The sequence below is a fragment of the Capra hircus genome, chromosome 21, assembly GCF_001704415.2.
Source record: "Capra hircus breed San Clemente chromosome 21, ASM170441v1, whole genome shotgun sequence".
Lineage (NCBI taxonomy): Eukaryota > Metazoa > Chordata > Mammalia > Artiodactyla > Bovidae > Capra > Capra hircus.
Genome location: NC_030828.1, coordinates 41,912,325 through 41,929,853, shown reverse-complemented (window position 1 = coordinate 41,929,853; position 17,529 = coordinate 41,912,325). Strand labels below are relative to the sequence as shown.

General features: G+C 39.2%; 1 protein-coding gene across 5 annotated transcripts in view; it reads right to left on the bottom strand.

Annotated features, from left to right (window-relative positions):
* The window catches only part of ARHGAP5 (Rho GTPase activating protein 5), a 73,877-nt gene extending 69,698 nt beyond the window's left edge, over nt 1–4,179 (bottom strand). For 3 of the 5 annotated variants that reach the window (XR_001919872.1, XM_018066215.1, XM_018066218.1), the window contains exon 1: nt 3,580–3,824. The gene's annotated coding sequence lies outside the window, so the exon portion shown is untranslated. Of the gene's footprint in view, nt 1–3,579; nt 3,825–3,953; nt 4,057–4,110 lie in introns of those variants that run through there. The other 2 variants (XM_018066217.1, XM_018066216.1) reach the window with 2 other exon arrangements.

The following is a 17,529-nucleotide window of genomic DNA, read 5'->3' as shown; positions in this document are numbered from 1 at the left end:
TAAATTGTCAAGCACCAAGCTCCACACCAACGCTGTAAGCTCTGTTAAGGGAGCAACATTTCCTGTATCACTCTAATGCCTAGGTGCGCAATAAAATATTGGTCAGGGATAATAAAAAAACTAAATCTAACATGAAGCTAGCAAAATGAAAATTCATTTTTCCATTTACTCTTTGTGATGAAAAGCTTGAAAATCTAACCAAATGGAAACATACTAGTCATTATTTTAATCCAAAAATTACAGTTATGCATAACTTTTCCCCAATAGTTTTAAGGAGTAAAATACAGACATGACCAAATATTAACAACCTATTTTATCTGACTGCAAATCTAAGGAATTGTGGACAATCTCCAAAATACAGAGAAAACAAAACAAAAACTTTTTGTCTCTCTTACTTTCAAAGTTCTACTCGCAGTCAAAACATTCAAATTCAAATGCTTCTTCTGTAAAGGTTTCCCAAAGAGGCTCTGATAGAAACAGTGGTTCTCTCTTCCATATTTCTTAGTACTTGTAACCATCAATATTTATTACCGTAAAGTTACTACTGCTTCAACTATAGCTTGAGCTACATTATTTCTAACTTATCTTGGTACCCCTAAGGCCAGGCACATAAGTGCCAAATGAAGTTAATCTGAATTAATGAATACAAACTGGACGCTTTCAAACAAATTTTAATACAGATTATTTCTTTTTTCAAAGGAATCCTTGTATTTAGGAAGAATACTTTTAATAGACAAAAATAAAAGCTGCCCCGGTTTCTAAGGGTGAGATATCAGAGGAAGTCTGATTTTTTGCATCCAGCAAAAATCCATAAGGGATCCAAGGAACAGAATTTGAAAACCAATTAAAGTTCATACCTAAAATTCTAAGCAGTGAACTAGTATTTTTCTTTGTTTTCCTAATTTGAGAAAATTATCAGCAACCTTCACTTAAACAAATAGGAGCTTGATTACTCAAGTCACCAAATAATGGAACACTTTACAAACTTTCTTCACAGTTCTTTGCAAAACCAAACTCCCATGGTGTACCCCAAATGTATTTCACAAACATCCTTTAGAAACACAAGTGTTACTAAAACAGAACACCATACAACACTTCTTGAGTCAACTATATTATCTGCATACTTTCTGGGTATGCAAAGAAAAAATCAGTCCAAACAAATTTCAAAAATAATATTTATGGAAACTTAATTGTGACAAAACATTCTGCAGCTACCAAGAAAATCCCGATTATGCCATTTCATGTTTAAGAACCGAATACTAAAAGCAACACCTGTGATAAGTACCATTAATGATGAAAAAGTAAAAGTTTAGTAGTTTTCCTGAGAAATGACTTTTTCCTCAATGTAAAAGTGAGTTACAAAATATTATTCTAATCTGTACCACAACTTTAATTCCAAAAAAAGAATGCAGATACAATATTTTATTCCTTAAAAAATCTTAACTCTCAAGGTCGAAATAATTTTCTCCAAGAATTAAGTGTACAGATTAAATCAGCCTTTCAAACAGAAAAAGAGAGGGGTGGGGTCCTGGTTTCAAAACATTTAGGATAAGTACTATGTGACAGAATTAAGACCTTACTTGCAATACAATTTCTAAAGTGCTAAAGTAATTTAAATGTGGGGGAGGAGTGCTAAAAAACTGATAAAGATATCAGAATTCTGTGACAATTCTTTCTTGGATATCCAAGTGTAACACACCCCATTCCCCAATGCTCTTATAATTAATGTACAAAGAATGGTAAAATGCTGAAGTGGGTTAAAAAAATGTAGCCTACACATGACAACAAAATCGATTGTTATCTAGTCAACTGAACTGCTCTAATTTCTGCTTTAAGTCAATCAGATCAGTAGTGCTATTTCTTGGAAGTTAAATGCACAGATATATCCAGATTTTCAGTAATGTATGTTTAATCACATGCTCCAAGGCCTATGCAAGTTTTTGGTAATCTGCATTTACCAGTGTCTTTCTCTGATGGACTATAGATACAAGAAACGTGGGTCAATTTCAAAGAACAGATGAAAGAGCCAAAAATGAAAAAGCAATTTAAAATGGAAGCGAAACCTTAATCTGAAAACTCCCTAGTAGGTTACCGGTATGGTCAGTACGTCTATTTAAGAATACGAAAAAATACAGGTTCATCACATTAAAAATAAACCGGAATTGACAGTACTTCCAAACACATTTTATTAACATATTTTCCTCAACCAAATACTTTTCTGAAGCGTTGAATCAAGATCAAATTTTTGTTAAAAGAACCATCTTCAGTGCAGATTTAGAGAAATAGTCCCTGAAATGAATGAGAACATCAATGGAAATAAACACTTATTAATATACTCAAATTGAATACTGGTTTTGGAATTTAAGTGGAGTCGGCAAACCCCGCCCTCCCAACACCTGTAGAAGACTGCATAAGAAAAGATCAGTAAACATAGCGACGCATTTCACTGTTTCATACCTGAACACTTTAGAAGAAAATGATGCCGCTTCCTACCAATTACAAATGCAAAAGCAAATTACCGATGGAAATTTAAACTTAAAAACGCGCGTACACACCATCTGTATGCCTCTTTTGGTCTATACTTAAAACACTCGAATTCCATATATTAAACATGGGCCCAAACTGGATTTCTATCATATTGTAAAAGCATAACCATCTTCCTTACAACTCTGCCGGAATTTTACTAAAAGTCCTGATAGTTTGCCTAGACTTCCGAGCACCTTTCAGCCTCAGCTACACCCTGAGCCTCCACCTCACTTGCATTTCTAATAACGCTGGAGAGGGAGGGTGAGAGGGAGTGAGTGTATTTATGTGTGGATAAGTGCGCGCGCGCTCCCGCGCAGTTCCCCACCCCCACCCCGATACTTTTCTTCAGAGGAAACAGGGAGAATCTAGAGGTTATTCTAGCGAAAACTCAATTTCAAAGCCTCAACCCGGCCGCAGCCAACCCTTAGGACTCTGTGTTTTGGTTGCGCAGTGCAACTTCTCACATGCTACCCCGAGCTTTAGGAGAAGACAAGAAATTGGTGAACAGAACCCAGGGTCCGGGGGGAGCTAGGGGGAAAAAGTGAAAGGGCCGATCCCCCAGAAAGGCGCTCAAGTTTGCAATGAAGACTGCGTCTCCGCGAATATGCGCCCACCCCACCTCTCCCCTTCCAGGTGGAACTCGTTAACAGCAGCCGCCTGGCTAATAGACACCGCCACCTTCCTCCCCCACGCACCATCCGAGACCAGGGCAAGTGAGGGCGGCGGGCTGGAGCGGACTCCGGCCACCACCAGGCCTCCGCCGACCCCTGCCCCATCACCTGTGGGGAAAGTGCCTCCTCCCCCGGCCTCTCTGCCCTTCACGCGGCCCGTCTCCCCCTCACGGCAGCCGCTCCCCGCCCCGGCCTGCGAGGACAGAGCGCGGCGCCGGGCTCCCCTCCGCGGCGGCGGGGCCCCAGCCCCTTGAACTGGTTACAACCGGCGGCGGCGACCGAGCGGGGCAGTGGGCGGCGGGAGGGTCCGCGGCGGGAGGGTCCCCGGCGGGGAGGGGGCGAACGGGCAGGCCCAGAGGAGCGGGGAGTCGCAAGGTCCTACCTAACACCGTCGGTCTCCTCCGTCTCCTCCTCAACGGCAGCGGCCCCGGTGGTGGCGGCGGCAGCGACATTCCTGGGGAGCGCTCCCGCCGCCGCCTCCTCCTCCACTCTCTGCTCGCCTCTCTTCCCTGGCGCGCTCACCGAGCGCCGCGTCCCTTCAGCCACCTCCCCCAGCCCGCCCCAACACACACGCCCCGAAACCTCAAGCCCTACGGCTCCCGTGGCCGGGTAACCCACCCTCCCTCCCTCCCCGCCACCAGCGGCGGCCCCGTCCCTCCCCCCTTCCCCGGCGCCCGCCGCCGCGCCGGGCTCAGTAATGGCGGCCACTCGGGCTCCCTCGCGCTGACGGATCTCTCCCTCTCTCCCGAACTTTACCTCAGCATCTCTCCCGGCGCGCACCGCCGGAACGCACACGCGCGCGCGCGCTGCCACACACCCGGCCGGGGGCGGAGCGGCGGCGCAACCTCGACGGGGCGCGCGCGCGCGCACCCGCACCGTCCTCCCCACAATCCCCCGCCCCCGCCGCCCTCACCTCGCGACGCCTCCCGCGCCGCGCGCCCGGCTGCGCCCCGCCCCTGCCCTCGTCTCCCGGGAGCCTGGGAAGGCGCGAGCGCCGGAGCTGGAGGGAGGGAGCGAGCGCGCGGGGCCGCGTTCTCGCTCGCGTCCCGGCTCCCCCATTGGCTTCTGCCCCTCCCCCTTCTTCCTCCGCCTCTCCCATCCATTGGTTCCCTCTCCTACTCCATTCCTTCTCACCTTTTCCCTTTAACCCATTGGCGTGAATATTTTTCCTCTGCTTTCCCCTTTCTCCGTATTCTGCTCCTCCTCCGTCCCATCCTCCACGCTTTAGAAGCTGCCGACCATGCAGCTCTGAGCACTGTCGTCTCCGAACCTTCCCTGCTTTCTCCCTTTCCTTCTGTTCCGGTTTCTGGCCGTAACTGGGAGCAAACCACAATACTGCAAAGGGACCTGATATTGTGTTAGCCGTTACAAAACATCGCATGGGCACTGAATGATTCTCGATAAATCAGCCTACGCTGTCTGAGTATTAAAGAATTCAAGAGAGAAAAATATATGCACCAAGCTCGTTCCCGGGGACATGCTCCCGCGTGTGCAGCCAGTTTCCTGCCTGGGATCGCTGGCCAACTAGACGGCACCCGCCCGGGACCTGGTGCCGTACTCACCCAGAAAGCAAAACTCCATGGGAGCAAGAAGATTCCGTTTCTCCGTCGACACCGCACAGGGACGGAAGCAGGCCCTCGGTTTAATCCATTCTTAAGGAAATTGAGCGAGATGCCAAGACATGGGGCGGATTGAATTCGGGGTGGCCCAGAAGACCCCTGCTCACACTACTACTGAGCAAACCTTTAGGAACCATCGGTCACCTGGCTCTTATTATACTGTCTCAAATATAGTCAATATTTTTGGAGACGTAGAAATCTCACAAGTTTGGAGGTACCCTGGGCTTTTGGCGTATTTCTTATCTGAGCACTGGCACTGAGTCGTGGTTAAAGGGCGGTGGAAAAATGTCTTTTCTTTCATCACTGAAGAAACTGAGGTCTTGTGACTTTCCCAAGGTCATCAGAATCTGTCTTACACATAGTTCTTAAAATAGCTGCCGGCAGATGAAAGAATGAATGAGCAAAAACATAAATCTACCCCAATTTGTTACGTTTAAAAGAAAGAAGTAATGTGGGGGCCAATTTCTTTTTGGGAGTAGATTTATTTCCTGCATTGAAAACGGTTCATCGTCAGTAAACATATAAAAAAGTCTTTTAAATTTAAAGTATTCTTTATTTCTTATGTTACATAAGGTACTTTAGTTAGCCAAGGTTGCTTTTTAGTGTTACAATGATGCAGCTGCTTCCAACCAGAAGTATGTTTAGGGTCTGTCAGTAAAGAAAAACAAAACTGCCTTTTGGTAAAAATCTGTTAGAAAATATTTGTCTGTAAATCTGCCACAGAATTTCAGCAGAAGTCCTGTTCCTTTCTTCCATACCCCTGCCCTTCTACTCCGTATTTCTCTAAGGTAATAGACAGAAGCAGAAGAGATTATTTCTGTTTCTTGCTCCCTAATTTTAAAAAGGCATGACTACAATTACTTCCTCCAGCCACTCCCTTGCATCTGAATAGTACCAAATAGGTTGAGTGAGGTACATAGGTACTTATTTCTTTCAGTTATAAACCCTAGGCAAGGAAAAAGGACACTACAGAAAACTTGCAAATAAAGAAAATATAGAAAAAAGGAAGAAAAAGAGGAGAGGAGGAAATTTTGGAGAGTGGACCCATCAAAATGCAGTACTAATGCCTTAATACACACATCACTTGTACAGGTTGGAAAGCCCATGCATTTAAATGCTTTTTTTGACCTTTGTATTAAAAGTTCCTAAAAGTACGAGAAGCCAATTCAAAGCTATAATTTAATACTTAATGTTTATAATAGGGTGTCCACCCTAATGTAAAAATTATTTCCTAAATAATCAGAAATTTCATAACCATGGCATGTATCAGTACAAACCAAAGTCAAATCAGGGCTTTTAAAGGTGTTAACATTCTTTATATATTATTGTTTTCTTCAAACCAGGACATCATACCGAAGAATCAGGACATAAGACTGGAGAGAAAAAAAGACTTTTCAAATTTCTTTTTTCTCATAATATAGACACAAGAAAATGAAGCGGGGCAGGGAAGGGGGGAAGCCATGGTTTTCAAATGATAGTTGTCATAACTGACATTGTTTTTACTCTTTAGTCCTTCTATATTATCCATCGTGATTTAAGGAGTCAACTTTACAACTTTGCTCCTTATTAATACTAATACACTGGTGAGCTGCTTACCAGTACAAATAACTAACAAATTTATATCATTTTAATTTTTGTATCTGCTCCTCTCGAAAAAGAAAGCGTACAGTTTTCTGCATAAATAAAAATCTGAAAATGGAAAAAGGGGGTCAAACTTCTATGGTTATAAATGCTTAGATATATACAAATAAAGGCTATAAAGAGCAGAAAATAAAACTCAAGGATAATATGGTATATTTTAAAATTGATTAGGAACCATGCCTTCAGGGAAACAGCTTTAAACACCAACCCTCCCCACCCAAAACAAAAAAACTTTGAGAAAATAAGTAACTTATCATTTTACATACACACAGAAACACTCTGGAGAGATAAGAGTAAATATTACCAATCTCTCTTGGATCAACTACTCTTCTTACCTAAAAAGGAAAAAATTTAAGCACTTGTTCTCCACTGGATAATTAAAATCACCCAAAGCTTTGTTCTTCATTTACTTTGAAAAAATTAGCAGAATAAGATTTCAGTCGGGCATTTTAGGTTTTTAATTTAAATATCATCCACAAATTTCTAGTTCTTTAACACATCCTAACAAAGTATTCACATGCTTAGGATCAAAAGAGATGACAGCCATAAAAAATGTTATCAACATTCCAGCTTTTACCATCAGCAGTAACACTACATATAATATTCAGATGTTTGATGTGATTTGGTTTCAAAAGAACTTACCCTATAGAAGTGGGTACACCCCCTGCTGGAAATCTCTGATTATAACTACTTCGGCTTTTGTAGCCTGAACCAAAAATACAGGAAACGCCATAAAGGGCCTTTCCATTCATGACAAAATTAACCCATACTTTTTGCCTGTCTGACATTAAGACAGGCTTTTGGAAAACAGACTATCTCAGAATATCACCCCGATTACAGGAAAAATACATGAAAAAGTTGGAGAATAACAGAGGCAAATAACAATAACTAAAGCACTGAAAGGTTATTTCATGTCTAATTTCCCACAGAATTTCACGACTTGTTTCCACACCCCACCCAACCCCTACCTACTCCCTTGACCTTTCTCTTTCTCCATATCCCATATAGTTAGAGCTATTGGGAGGAGAGAAAGCAGGGTATTATGGGGTGTTACTCCTATGAGCAGGCAAATACCAATAACCAATAACCACAGTATAACCACAGTAGCCATTTGCTGAGTTAAGGTGCTGAAAAGCTTTCTCCAAATTTGTTTTATGGCTACCAATGATATTTTCAGCATGAAGTAAAGGTGTTAATTATGTTTTGGCTATTACCGTAGAAAATATTTTGACAAGAGTTAAGGTAATTGTGAGCATGGCACTGGAACAGTAGGAAAGAAATGCAATGACCTTATTGGCATTTTGTCCCACAAAACCTTGTTCTGTTGATTTTTCAGAATTGTATTTTCAGACTGAAATCCCAAAGATGGTATCCGAGTCTAGCTTCAAAATGTCACATTCATGCCGCTCTGGTCCTCGGACATAACTGAAAGAGTAAAATTAAAATTCTGTTTTTGAATAATTAGTATTTTATAAAGTTATTTGTAATGCAGACTCCTTTTAAAGGAATAACAATTCATTCAGGTCCCACCAGCACAAATACTTTAATTAGACAAAAATCTTCAAGTTATTTCCTCTCACAAAAGGAGGTATTGTTGAGCCATCTGGACCCTCCATTGAGTTTTTATGAAAGATCACAGCTTGAATTTAATCAACCCCAATAAGTTTAACCCCATAAAGCTAAAAACTAACTGCAAAGGTTCCTAAGAATTATCTTTGAGATTGTTACCACTGTCATTTTAAATTATTACAGTGGGAAACAGGAACCTGTATTGCTTGACTGTTTAACTATGCACATAATTTTGGTGAATATCCTTATTCCCACTCTCTAGATGGTAAGCCCGTCAAGGTAGGAATCACAGATGAATGTTTGGCCCTGTTCGATAACTGGAATTTGATTAGCAGAAAGTTCAGTAAACATTTGGTAATAATAATATGAAACAGTCTAGGTTTTATGGATTTCTGTGGATTTATTACTAACAGAAGACTTTGGATTTATTTTGAAATACCAGCTGAGATAATCACTTTGGAAAATACAAATCATTTAAACAAATTGCTGAATTAGCTTGTGAAAATTGAGTCAGATATCCTTCCCCAAGTACCACCTATATTTCTGCATATTACATCTCCCTGGTAGGTAATTGTGTTACCAGTGACAAGTAACCATGGATCTAAAGTGTCAAGGAATATTCTAAAGAACTGGTGTAACTAACAAGTTCTGAAATCAATAATAAGGTGTCTAATCACTTCACAATTAAGGCTTTGTTATTTCCACCTATTATTATAAACTGTAGTAGATGATGAATGTCTTGCCAATCCATGCTTCAGCATTTTCTTCAAAAAGCTTCACAAATAACAATGTGATTTTTTTCTGATGAATGCACTGGTTCTTTCAAGCATACCTATTACATAGTGAAGAATAATAACACTCATCTTTCCCCAAATAGGCTTCCCATCTCTCTTCAGCACAGCCCAGCACAGGGCTCTGGCATATACTTCATTTATTTCTAGCTTTGGTTCTCTTAGGTGTAGACATTAAACAACTCTTCTATTCTTTCCCCCAAAAGTATTTACATTAAAAAGTCTGAGAGTCTACAAACATGATAAAGTAAAAGTGACAAAAGTTCATAAAAGCTCTATGTGTCCTATAAATCAGATTCTTTAAAATTAAATAAAGTAGATTTAATTAAAATAGATTAAATTAAAAATAAATTTACAATATTTTAAAAGTATATATTTATGGAGGTAGAAAGGTATTCGTATTTTCTGTGAAAAAAATTAGACTACAAAGCAATGAAGGAAGTACAGTTCTATTTTTATAAAAAGAAAATGTTTTGAAAACAAGATGACAATATTATTAACTAACGTTACTAGAGATTTAATTGGAATTGCCAGGAGAAATATCGACAACCTCAGATATACAGATGATACCACTCTAATGAGAGAAAGTGAAGAGGAACTAAAGAGCCACTTGATGAAGGTGAAACAGGAGAGTGAAAAATCTGGCTTAAAATTCAGCATCCAAAAAACTAAGATCTGGTCCCATCACTTCATGGCAGATAGATGAGGAAAAAATGGAAACAGTTGCAGATTTTATTTTCTTGGGCTCCAAAATCACTGCACACAGTGACTGCAGAAATGAAATTAAAACATGCTTTCTTCTTCAAAGAAAAACCATGACAAAACTAGACATTGTATTAAAATGCAGAGATGTCACTCTGCCAACAAAAGTCTGTATAGTCAAAGCTATGGTTTTTCCAGTAGTCATGTACAGATGTGAAAGTTGGACCATAAAGAAAGCTGAGCACTTAAGAATTGATGCTTTTGAACTGTAGTGCTAGAGAAGACTCTTATTTGTCCCTTGGACAGCAAGGAGATCAAACCAGTCAATCCTAAAGGGAATTAACCCTGAACATACATTGGAAGAACTGAGGCTGATGCTGAAGCTGAAACTCCAATACTTTGGCCACCTGATGCGAAGAGCTGACTCACTGGAAAAGGCCCTGATGTTGGGAGAGAGTGAGGGCAGGAGGAGAAGCAGGGGAGAGAGGATGAGATGGTTGGATGGCATCACCGGCTAAATGGACACTAGTTTGAGTACAATCCGGGAGATAGCGAAGGGGAGCCTGGTGTGCTGCAGACCAAGCCAGACATGACTTAGTGACTGAACAAGAGATTTCATCTACATGGTGATATTATAGCAAGTGTTTACTTTATTCTTTTTGCTTTTTCTGCAATTAAAATTTTTCCTAAATTTTTTGCAATAAAAATTGGAATTATACTGGTTGAAAATTGAGAAAGAAAGGCAATGTAAAAAGCAGAATAAGGTAAACTGTCTTGAAGCAATTGAACTGTCTCTATATATATCTACTAATTTCCTTTTTTATTCTTTCCTTTTCTTCTCTTCACTGTTTATCCCCTTACTTCTACTTTAGCTGTTTCTTCCTTCTTTCTTTTTATTTTGATTCTTCATCTTCTTTTCCTTCTCTCTTAATTTTCTCTTGGGCCTTTTACAGGCCACCTTGGGTACCGTCTCTGTCTGCAGGAGCCTCTGATGTAATGGAATGAAATGGTCTAGGCAAACCTATTATTTCCACCACTAGATTGTATTATCTTTGATGACTTTTTAAATGTTCTTACAGACCAAAGCAAATCAAGCAAAGAACATATGTTTTATTACGTTTAAGGACTTATATTAAATTATGTAAATCTGCCAATAGCATTGCCTCTACTGTTGATGATTTCATGGCACAGATTCTATTTTTAAGCTCTTTTTCTACACTAAAACTCTGCACAAAAACTTTCGGGTATAGACAATAGATAGTTTGTCTAATATCGATAAAACTGAGCTGATCTTTCCACATGCTCTGGTATTTCCCTTTGTACTACAAGGTTTATGATACAATGTGTTCCATTTGTATGGTTTCCCATGTGGATTTGCTGATACTCAGCTTCCCTGGTGGCTCAGTCAGTAAAGAATTCACCTGCAATGCAGGAGACCTGGACTTGATCCCTCGGTTGGGGAGATCCCTTGGAGGAAGGCACGGCAACCCATTCCAGTATTCTTGTGTGGAGACTCTCCAGTGACAGAGGAGCCTGGCGGGCTGCAGTCCATGGGGTCACAAAGAGTCAGACATGGCTAAGCGACTAGGCACACACAGCACCGCACACAGGTTACCTTTGACTTCCTATTACCCCAAAGAACTGAGGGTTGCTTTTCTAAGTCAGAAATTTATCTTGTAGAACTCCTCCTTTGCTATATCCTCAGCATAGCACAATCAATTACCAATTTAAAGGAAAAGCGAAGCTGCTCTTACTACAATACAAAGGAATGCTGGAGCACAAATTAGTGTAGTGGAAAGACCTCCAAACTGGGGATCAGGAGACTTGAATTTGGTATCTCAGGTTCTGCTTACTGTGTGACCTTCAGAAGTCAATGAATGTCTCTGAAGTTTCCGAATCCCTAAATGGTCCCTTTGACACTTTAACATTGTGGAGTCTGAATTTATTTTGCAAGGTTAACCCACAGACCAGGCTTCACTTCTTCCTGTTTCACACTTAATTTAACACCCACCCACACTCACCATCACACCCAAGACAAAGTTGTTACTCTTAGCTTTTCTGTAAGTTTTGTCTGAGGCCTGTACCTCATCCCTCCCTACAAAGGAAAAAAAAAATTCATCCTGATGAAATTAAATTAATTGCATTCCTCCAAAACCCATCTCTAAAATCTATTCCTAGAACAAGCCAGTCATATATCCCTGTTATAAGGGCAGCTTCTCTGAACATTCTTTGACAAAAGATTGCTTTGTAGTTTCTAAGCTTACAGTCCTTTATACTCCCACAATTTATTCATCATTCTTCCCCCACCCCATCCCCCAATCGGCAATATAGCCCCCGGCATCCAGTAGCCAATTCTGGGTCTTCACAATCCTATTTATTAATAGTATTCAGGTGCTCATGGTCTCACCCATGTCTTTTCTCCCTTGTGCCCACTTACGGTCAGTCCTATTTCTACCATCACCCCAGACAACAACTAATCTTTGCATCTCTAAGGATTTGCCTATTCTGGACATTTAATATAAATAGAATAATACAATATGTGGTCTCATGTGTCTGGCTTCTTTGACTTATACTATTTTTGAGGTCCATTCATATTTTTGGATGCATCAGGAATTCCTTCCTTTCCATTGCTGAGTAGTATTCTATTGGATGTATATAGCACATTTCGTTTATCTGTTCACCAGTTAGTTGACATTTGATTGTTTGCACTTTTTTAGCTACCATGGATAATGCTGCTATGAATAAAAAAATGTTTGCATGTATATATGTTTTCATTTCTCTTGGGTAGATACTTAGAGGTGAAAGTTATGGGTCATTTAATAAATTTATTTTTAATATTATAAGAAAATGCCACATATTTTCCAAAGTGATTCTATCATTTTATATTTCTATCAGCAGTGTATGAGGGTTCTAGTTTCTCTACAATCCGGTCAATATTTGTTATTGTCTATCTTTTTACTGTAGCTGTTCCAATGGGTAAGAAGTACTATCTTATAAGTACCTTGAATTCACATTTTCCTAATGACAAATTATGTTGAACATCTATTTATGTGCTTTTTAGCCATTGGTATCTCTTATTTGATAAGATTTATATAAAAATCTTTTGCCTATTTTAAAATTGGGTTGTTAATCTTATAATTCTGGGTCTCATTGGATCTTAAATTCTTTTATTGAAATTTCCTCTCTCAAAATCCTGAAGACTTTTTCTTAGCACAACAATGACTTTATTTTCATATTTCCCAATACTTCCTCACATGTTTGTGATATTTTTTTCCAACTTGCATAATGTTGTAAAAGATAAAATATTGAGTAAAATATTTTCTCTTCCAGGGTATTCTTACAATCAGTTTATTTAACTGGCAATACATAGTTGTTGTTTAGACTTTATTTTCTTTTCCTCATTGTTTAAATGGAATGGCTTCATACCAGTTATCCTATTTGATTTTGTTGTAGAAACAGTGCACTCATTCTATCAGAAAATCTGGGTGAAGGACTGTTCAACAGTGAGCCACATGCTCCCTGATTCATGACACCTGGGATCTCTATCTCAATAGCACAAGCCTTGAGCAGAGTTTTTGAGGCATTTCAATCAGAAGTGAGTTACTACAGCTAACCTTCTTCTCCTTGGTGCCTAATTCATTTTCAGTTAGTAAGAGTTTTTGAAAGTGAGTTAACTCTTTTAAGCCAAGGGAATACAATTTTAGAGCACTTCAAAGTGATCTTTTCATTTGATACCTCAAAATACTGCCATGCCTTTTAAGGTTTTGCAGCGGAAGGCAGCTTCTTAGCCTCAAAGAAATCATGTTCCACAGCGATTTAGGGATTAGAAAGAAGAGAGGCTACTGAAGTTTGGATACTGTTTTCTGATTTACTATGTATACATCTGCAGAGTGGCCTGTGGGTTCGAGTTCCTGTTGTATGCATCCCAAGTGTCATAATAATTCTAATAAAAGAGCTCTGGCTTTGACAGCATTCTGTATGTTCACCTTGTATTGGAACAAGCTGCTGACAATTCTTTGAATTTACCTGAAGGTAAAACTCTTCACCCTCTCCAAACATGTCATCAGTTAACTTGCTGTAATTGGCTACCACAGCCCACCATTCCAATAAGTGTTTTTAGCTAAATCATCACAATAATAGGTGTTTGTCAAGATATCTTCAGAAATCAGATGCCACTTTGTACACCTGCAGCTTACAAAGATGGCTTGCCTATTAAACTCTCCTAAAACATTGAGAATAAATACTCTTGTTGTTCAGTTGCCCAGTTATGTCTGACTCTTTGCGACCCCATGGACTGCAGCACGCCATGTCTCTCTTTCCCTCACCATCTCCCAAAGTTTACCCAAGTGCATGTCCATTGCATTGATAATACCATCATATAAATACTCTTTAAGTTGCTAAAATGAAATACTCTATAAGTTGCTAAAATGAAATGTCCGCATTTGAAAATGGAAAGTCTTCATACAAAGTGGGACACTCTAGGAATGCTGACAACTGGAAATCTTAGTCTCCCTAGTCCTGTTACATTGGTCCAAATCTTATTTAGGTTTTTGCTTTCAGTTTAATCATGTTGAGAATGCTTGTTGTTTGAAAGTGATATATATTAAGTGTAAGCTGGTTATAGGGTAATTATTTTAAGTTTACTCTAGATTATTTCACATATGAGATAAACTCGCAGTTTGATGTATTTTAGAAATTCAGTATGATTCCAAATTTGTTCAGACATATGAACAAACATGTAAATACTTAAATAGCCTGGCAGAAAATAGATAAAAATGTTAACAGTGGCTATCTCTGGGTAATTTTCTAAAAAACACATTTATCATATATACTTTCTTACATATTCATCTTATATACTTTTTATTTGTCCATATATTTTATTGGATTTCTTAAAAAGAGAATTTTTTTTAATGCTGCACATACTAATCATATCTTCTTGTTCACAACATTCCTTAAAATTATACTGTCTGGCAGAGAGAATACAATCAACAAGAATTCTGAAACTTAAGTAGATCATCTCTTGGAATATTATTTTGATATACTGTCTCATTCAACAACTATCACTTTGTACCCACTATGTACCAAAGACTGTGCTCAAATCAAAAATACAAACGTGAAAGGCATGATTTCTGCTTGCAGTGAGCTCATTTTCATGTCCTAGGATTGGACATTAACTGAGAACTAGGTCCATAGATTACATGTTTTAGTGAAGAGCAAATAAATCTTTCAATTTCTATTATTCTCTAATAGTTTCATTATTTATAATTTCTCCTTTTAAACATGCCAAGCATAGATAGATAAAATTTTCTGTAGAATGACAAATTTGAATAGACAATAATTTCTCCTTAGTCTAACTAAACAACTAACTTGCTCAAATTACTTTTGTAATTAAGGTATTTTTCAGATTCTGATCGTTAGAGGTACTCTACTCATTTTTTCTCTCCTATTGTCAAAGTTGTAATCTCATGGTTTTGTGTTTTGCAATTTTTAGGTTAGTGCCATACCACTAAATGACAAAGAGGCCATTCCAAGACCAAATGAAGTCTTGTTTTAACTGGCATATAACTGTTTTTATTTGGGTTTCTGTGGAATTTGGAAGTCTGCAACTCATCCAAAATGAGGGCATTCCACAAATTCCATTTCGTAAAAGCCATTCCTCCTTCGTATACTGTTTCCATTTTCTTCAATGTAACTAAACTTTTAGCAGGACATTCCAAGAAAAGTGATAAAGGGATGTGTTTTAAGACAAGCAAAACAGAATTCTTATTCAGCAAGTCCTCTTGGTAATATTCATAGCAGTAGCAGCAAAGTAGTAGTAATAGTAGTGCTACAGAAAAATAATAAACATAATTAAACACTTAACACTTTAAAATAAATTTTGAAAATCCAAAAATTAAAAATATAGTTGGTATGTTTTAGTTGATTCAACACAAATAAGTCAAAAATCTTTAGCAATGTGTGTTTATTTCTCAAATTGTTTATACAAAAACTAGGTTTTTCTGGATTGCCAAAATTGTAGCCTAAAAATCTTAGACTTTCTTTTAAATGCAAAAGTTTACTCGGACTCTGAGCACTTAAACGCAAAGAGAAACAGGAACAGATTATGCTACGGAAAGGAGGCCTTAAGGAAGACTATGGTTATCTTCCCGTGTAAGATTACTCCTGTGGCATCTTGTTTCCTGAGAAATATAGAATATGGTAGCTCCCCATATACAGGGGACGGTCTGTTGATAACGAGTAAAACTCATTCAACTTAATGGGGATGAGGCGCATGAGTCAGGACAAACATGGAACCCAGAGAATGTAACAGCGGAGACTCAGAGCATGTGACAGAGGAGACTCCAAGAATGTTCTGACCGAATGCGCAGTTGGTTTGTGGAACTGTAATGGGGGTTGTGCTCCAGGTCCTCATTTCTCCTGGGAAAGCCTCAGCACCTTTTCCTGAAGCCTGGCTTTGTGCAGACTCAGGGCAGAGTGTTTCACTTTTAGTGATATGCTCTTCACTCTTCTCAACAGAGCACAATTTAATACAAGCACTTCTGAGTGTGCTAAAATTTATGGAAAATATGCCCTGTAAGAGCTGTAAGTAACTTGGATTCTTTTGCTTGAGAAAAGGAAAATTATTTTTAAGCATATAAACGATGCAGTGGTGAGTGAACAAAAGGAAATGAGCTTACACAGCCATAAGGCTGAAGAGAAGGAAGGTCGGACAGTGTCAGACACCTTAGAGTTTTCCGGACTTCTCTAATCTGCCTGCAGGGCAGGAGACCCCAGCTGGATTCCTGGGTCGGGAGGATCAGCTGGAGAAGGGATAGGCTACTCATTCCAGTATTCTTGGGCTTCCCTCGTGGCTCAGCTGGTCAAGAATCCGCCTGCAGTGTGGAGACCTGGCTTCAATCCCTGGACTGGGAAGACCCCCTGGAGAAGGGAAAGACTACCCGCTCCAGTATTCTGGCCTGGAGAATTCCATGGACTACAGTCCTTGGGGTTGCAAAGAGTTGGACAGGATGGAGTGACTTTCACTTTCTTTCACTGGAGATATTTGAAAACCAGAGTCAGAAGTCCTGCTGCTAAGTCAGAATAAAGGACTAAGTGGATGTTTCTATGATGCTACTCAGGTAAAGTGAAGAATGCCATTAAAATCAAATGTTCTGTGTGTCTTAACATGCTTATAAAACAAGGAGGCTGCCTTTCACTTGGTGTGAATGCATGGTAAATAATGCTCCGGTGTCACAGGCCACATACCAATATCAGCATCCGTAGCCGAACCCTGGGTCTCAGACTCATCTTTGCATCAGTATATCTGAACCTCTGTTCTCCCAGATCATCATCATTATCATCGCCATCATCACAAATGAATAAATCATTATCCTTTCCTTCAAATTTGTAATAAATAGATAGGAAAAAGGACACTATGTCATGGTTCCCAAACTTTTAATAGTCACTTCAAAATTTTTCAGTGGCTTCCATGTGATAGTTTGTGTTTTAAGAATCTGTTGACAAGACAAATACAAAATTATAATAGCAAAAAGCTGTCACGAATTTTCTTATTATTTAAAAATGAGTGTATCTTCTTAATCCCCATGGCATTTATATACATTTGAAAAACTGTACCTGTGGGACACTGTATGTTAAGTTTCCAGATATTGTTTGGTATGCACATTCAAAGGGCCCAAGAAAAGTCAGCCCTCAGAGGAAAATAACAACTGGAGCTAAGGAGATCTGGATCTGAAGTCACTCCTTGAAAACATGACCAGATGTCTTTTTCTTTCTGAACCTAACTTTCCAATCTATAAAATAAGGAGGCTGGACTAGCAGCTCTTTAAGAATCCTTTGAGCTTTAAAACTTCTTTGATTATATCAGATTCTTTATTTAGCAACCATATGCAACTGGATTTAAATGTCATATGTGGCTGTAAATGTCAATGTATGGCAATATTAATATGGCTTTTCATGCTAGGGAAGTTGTTCTTATCAAGAATTACTCAATATTCTCAAACACTTATGTTT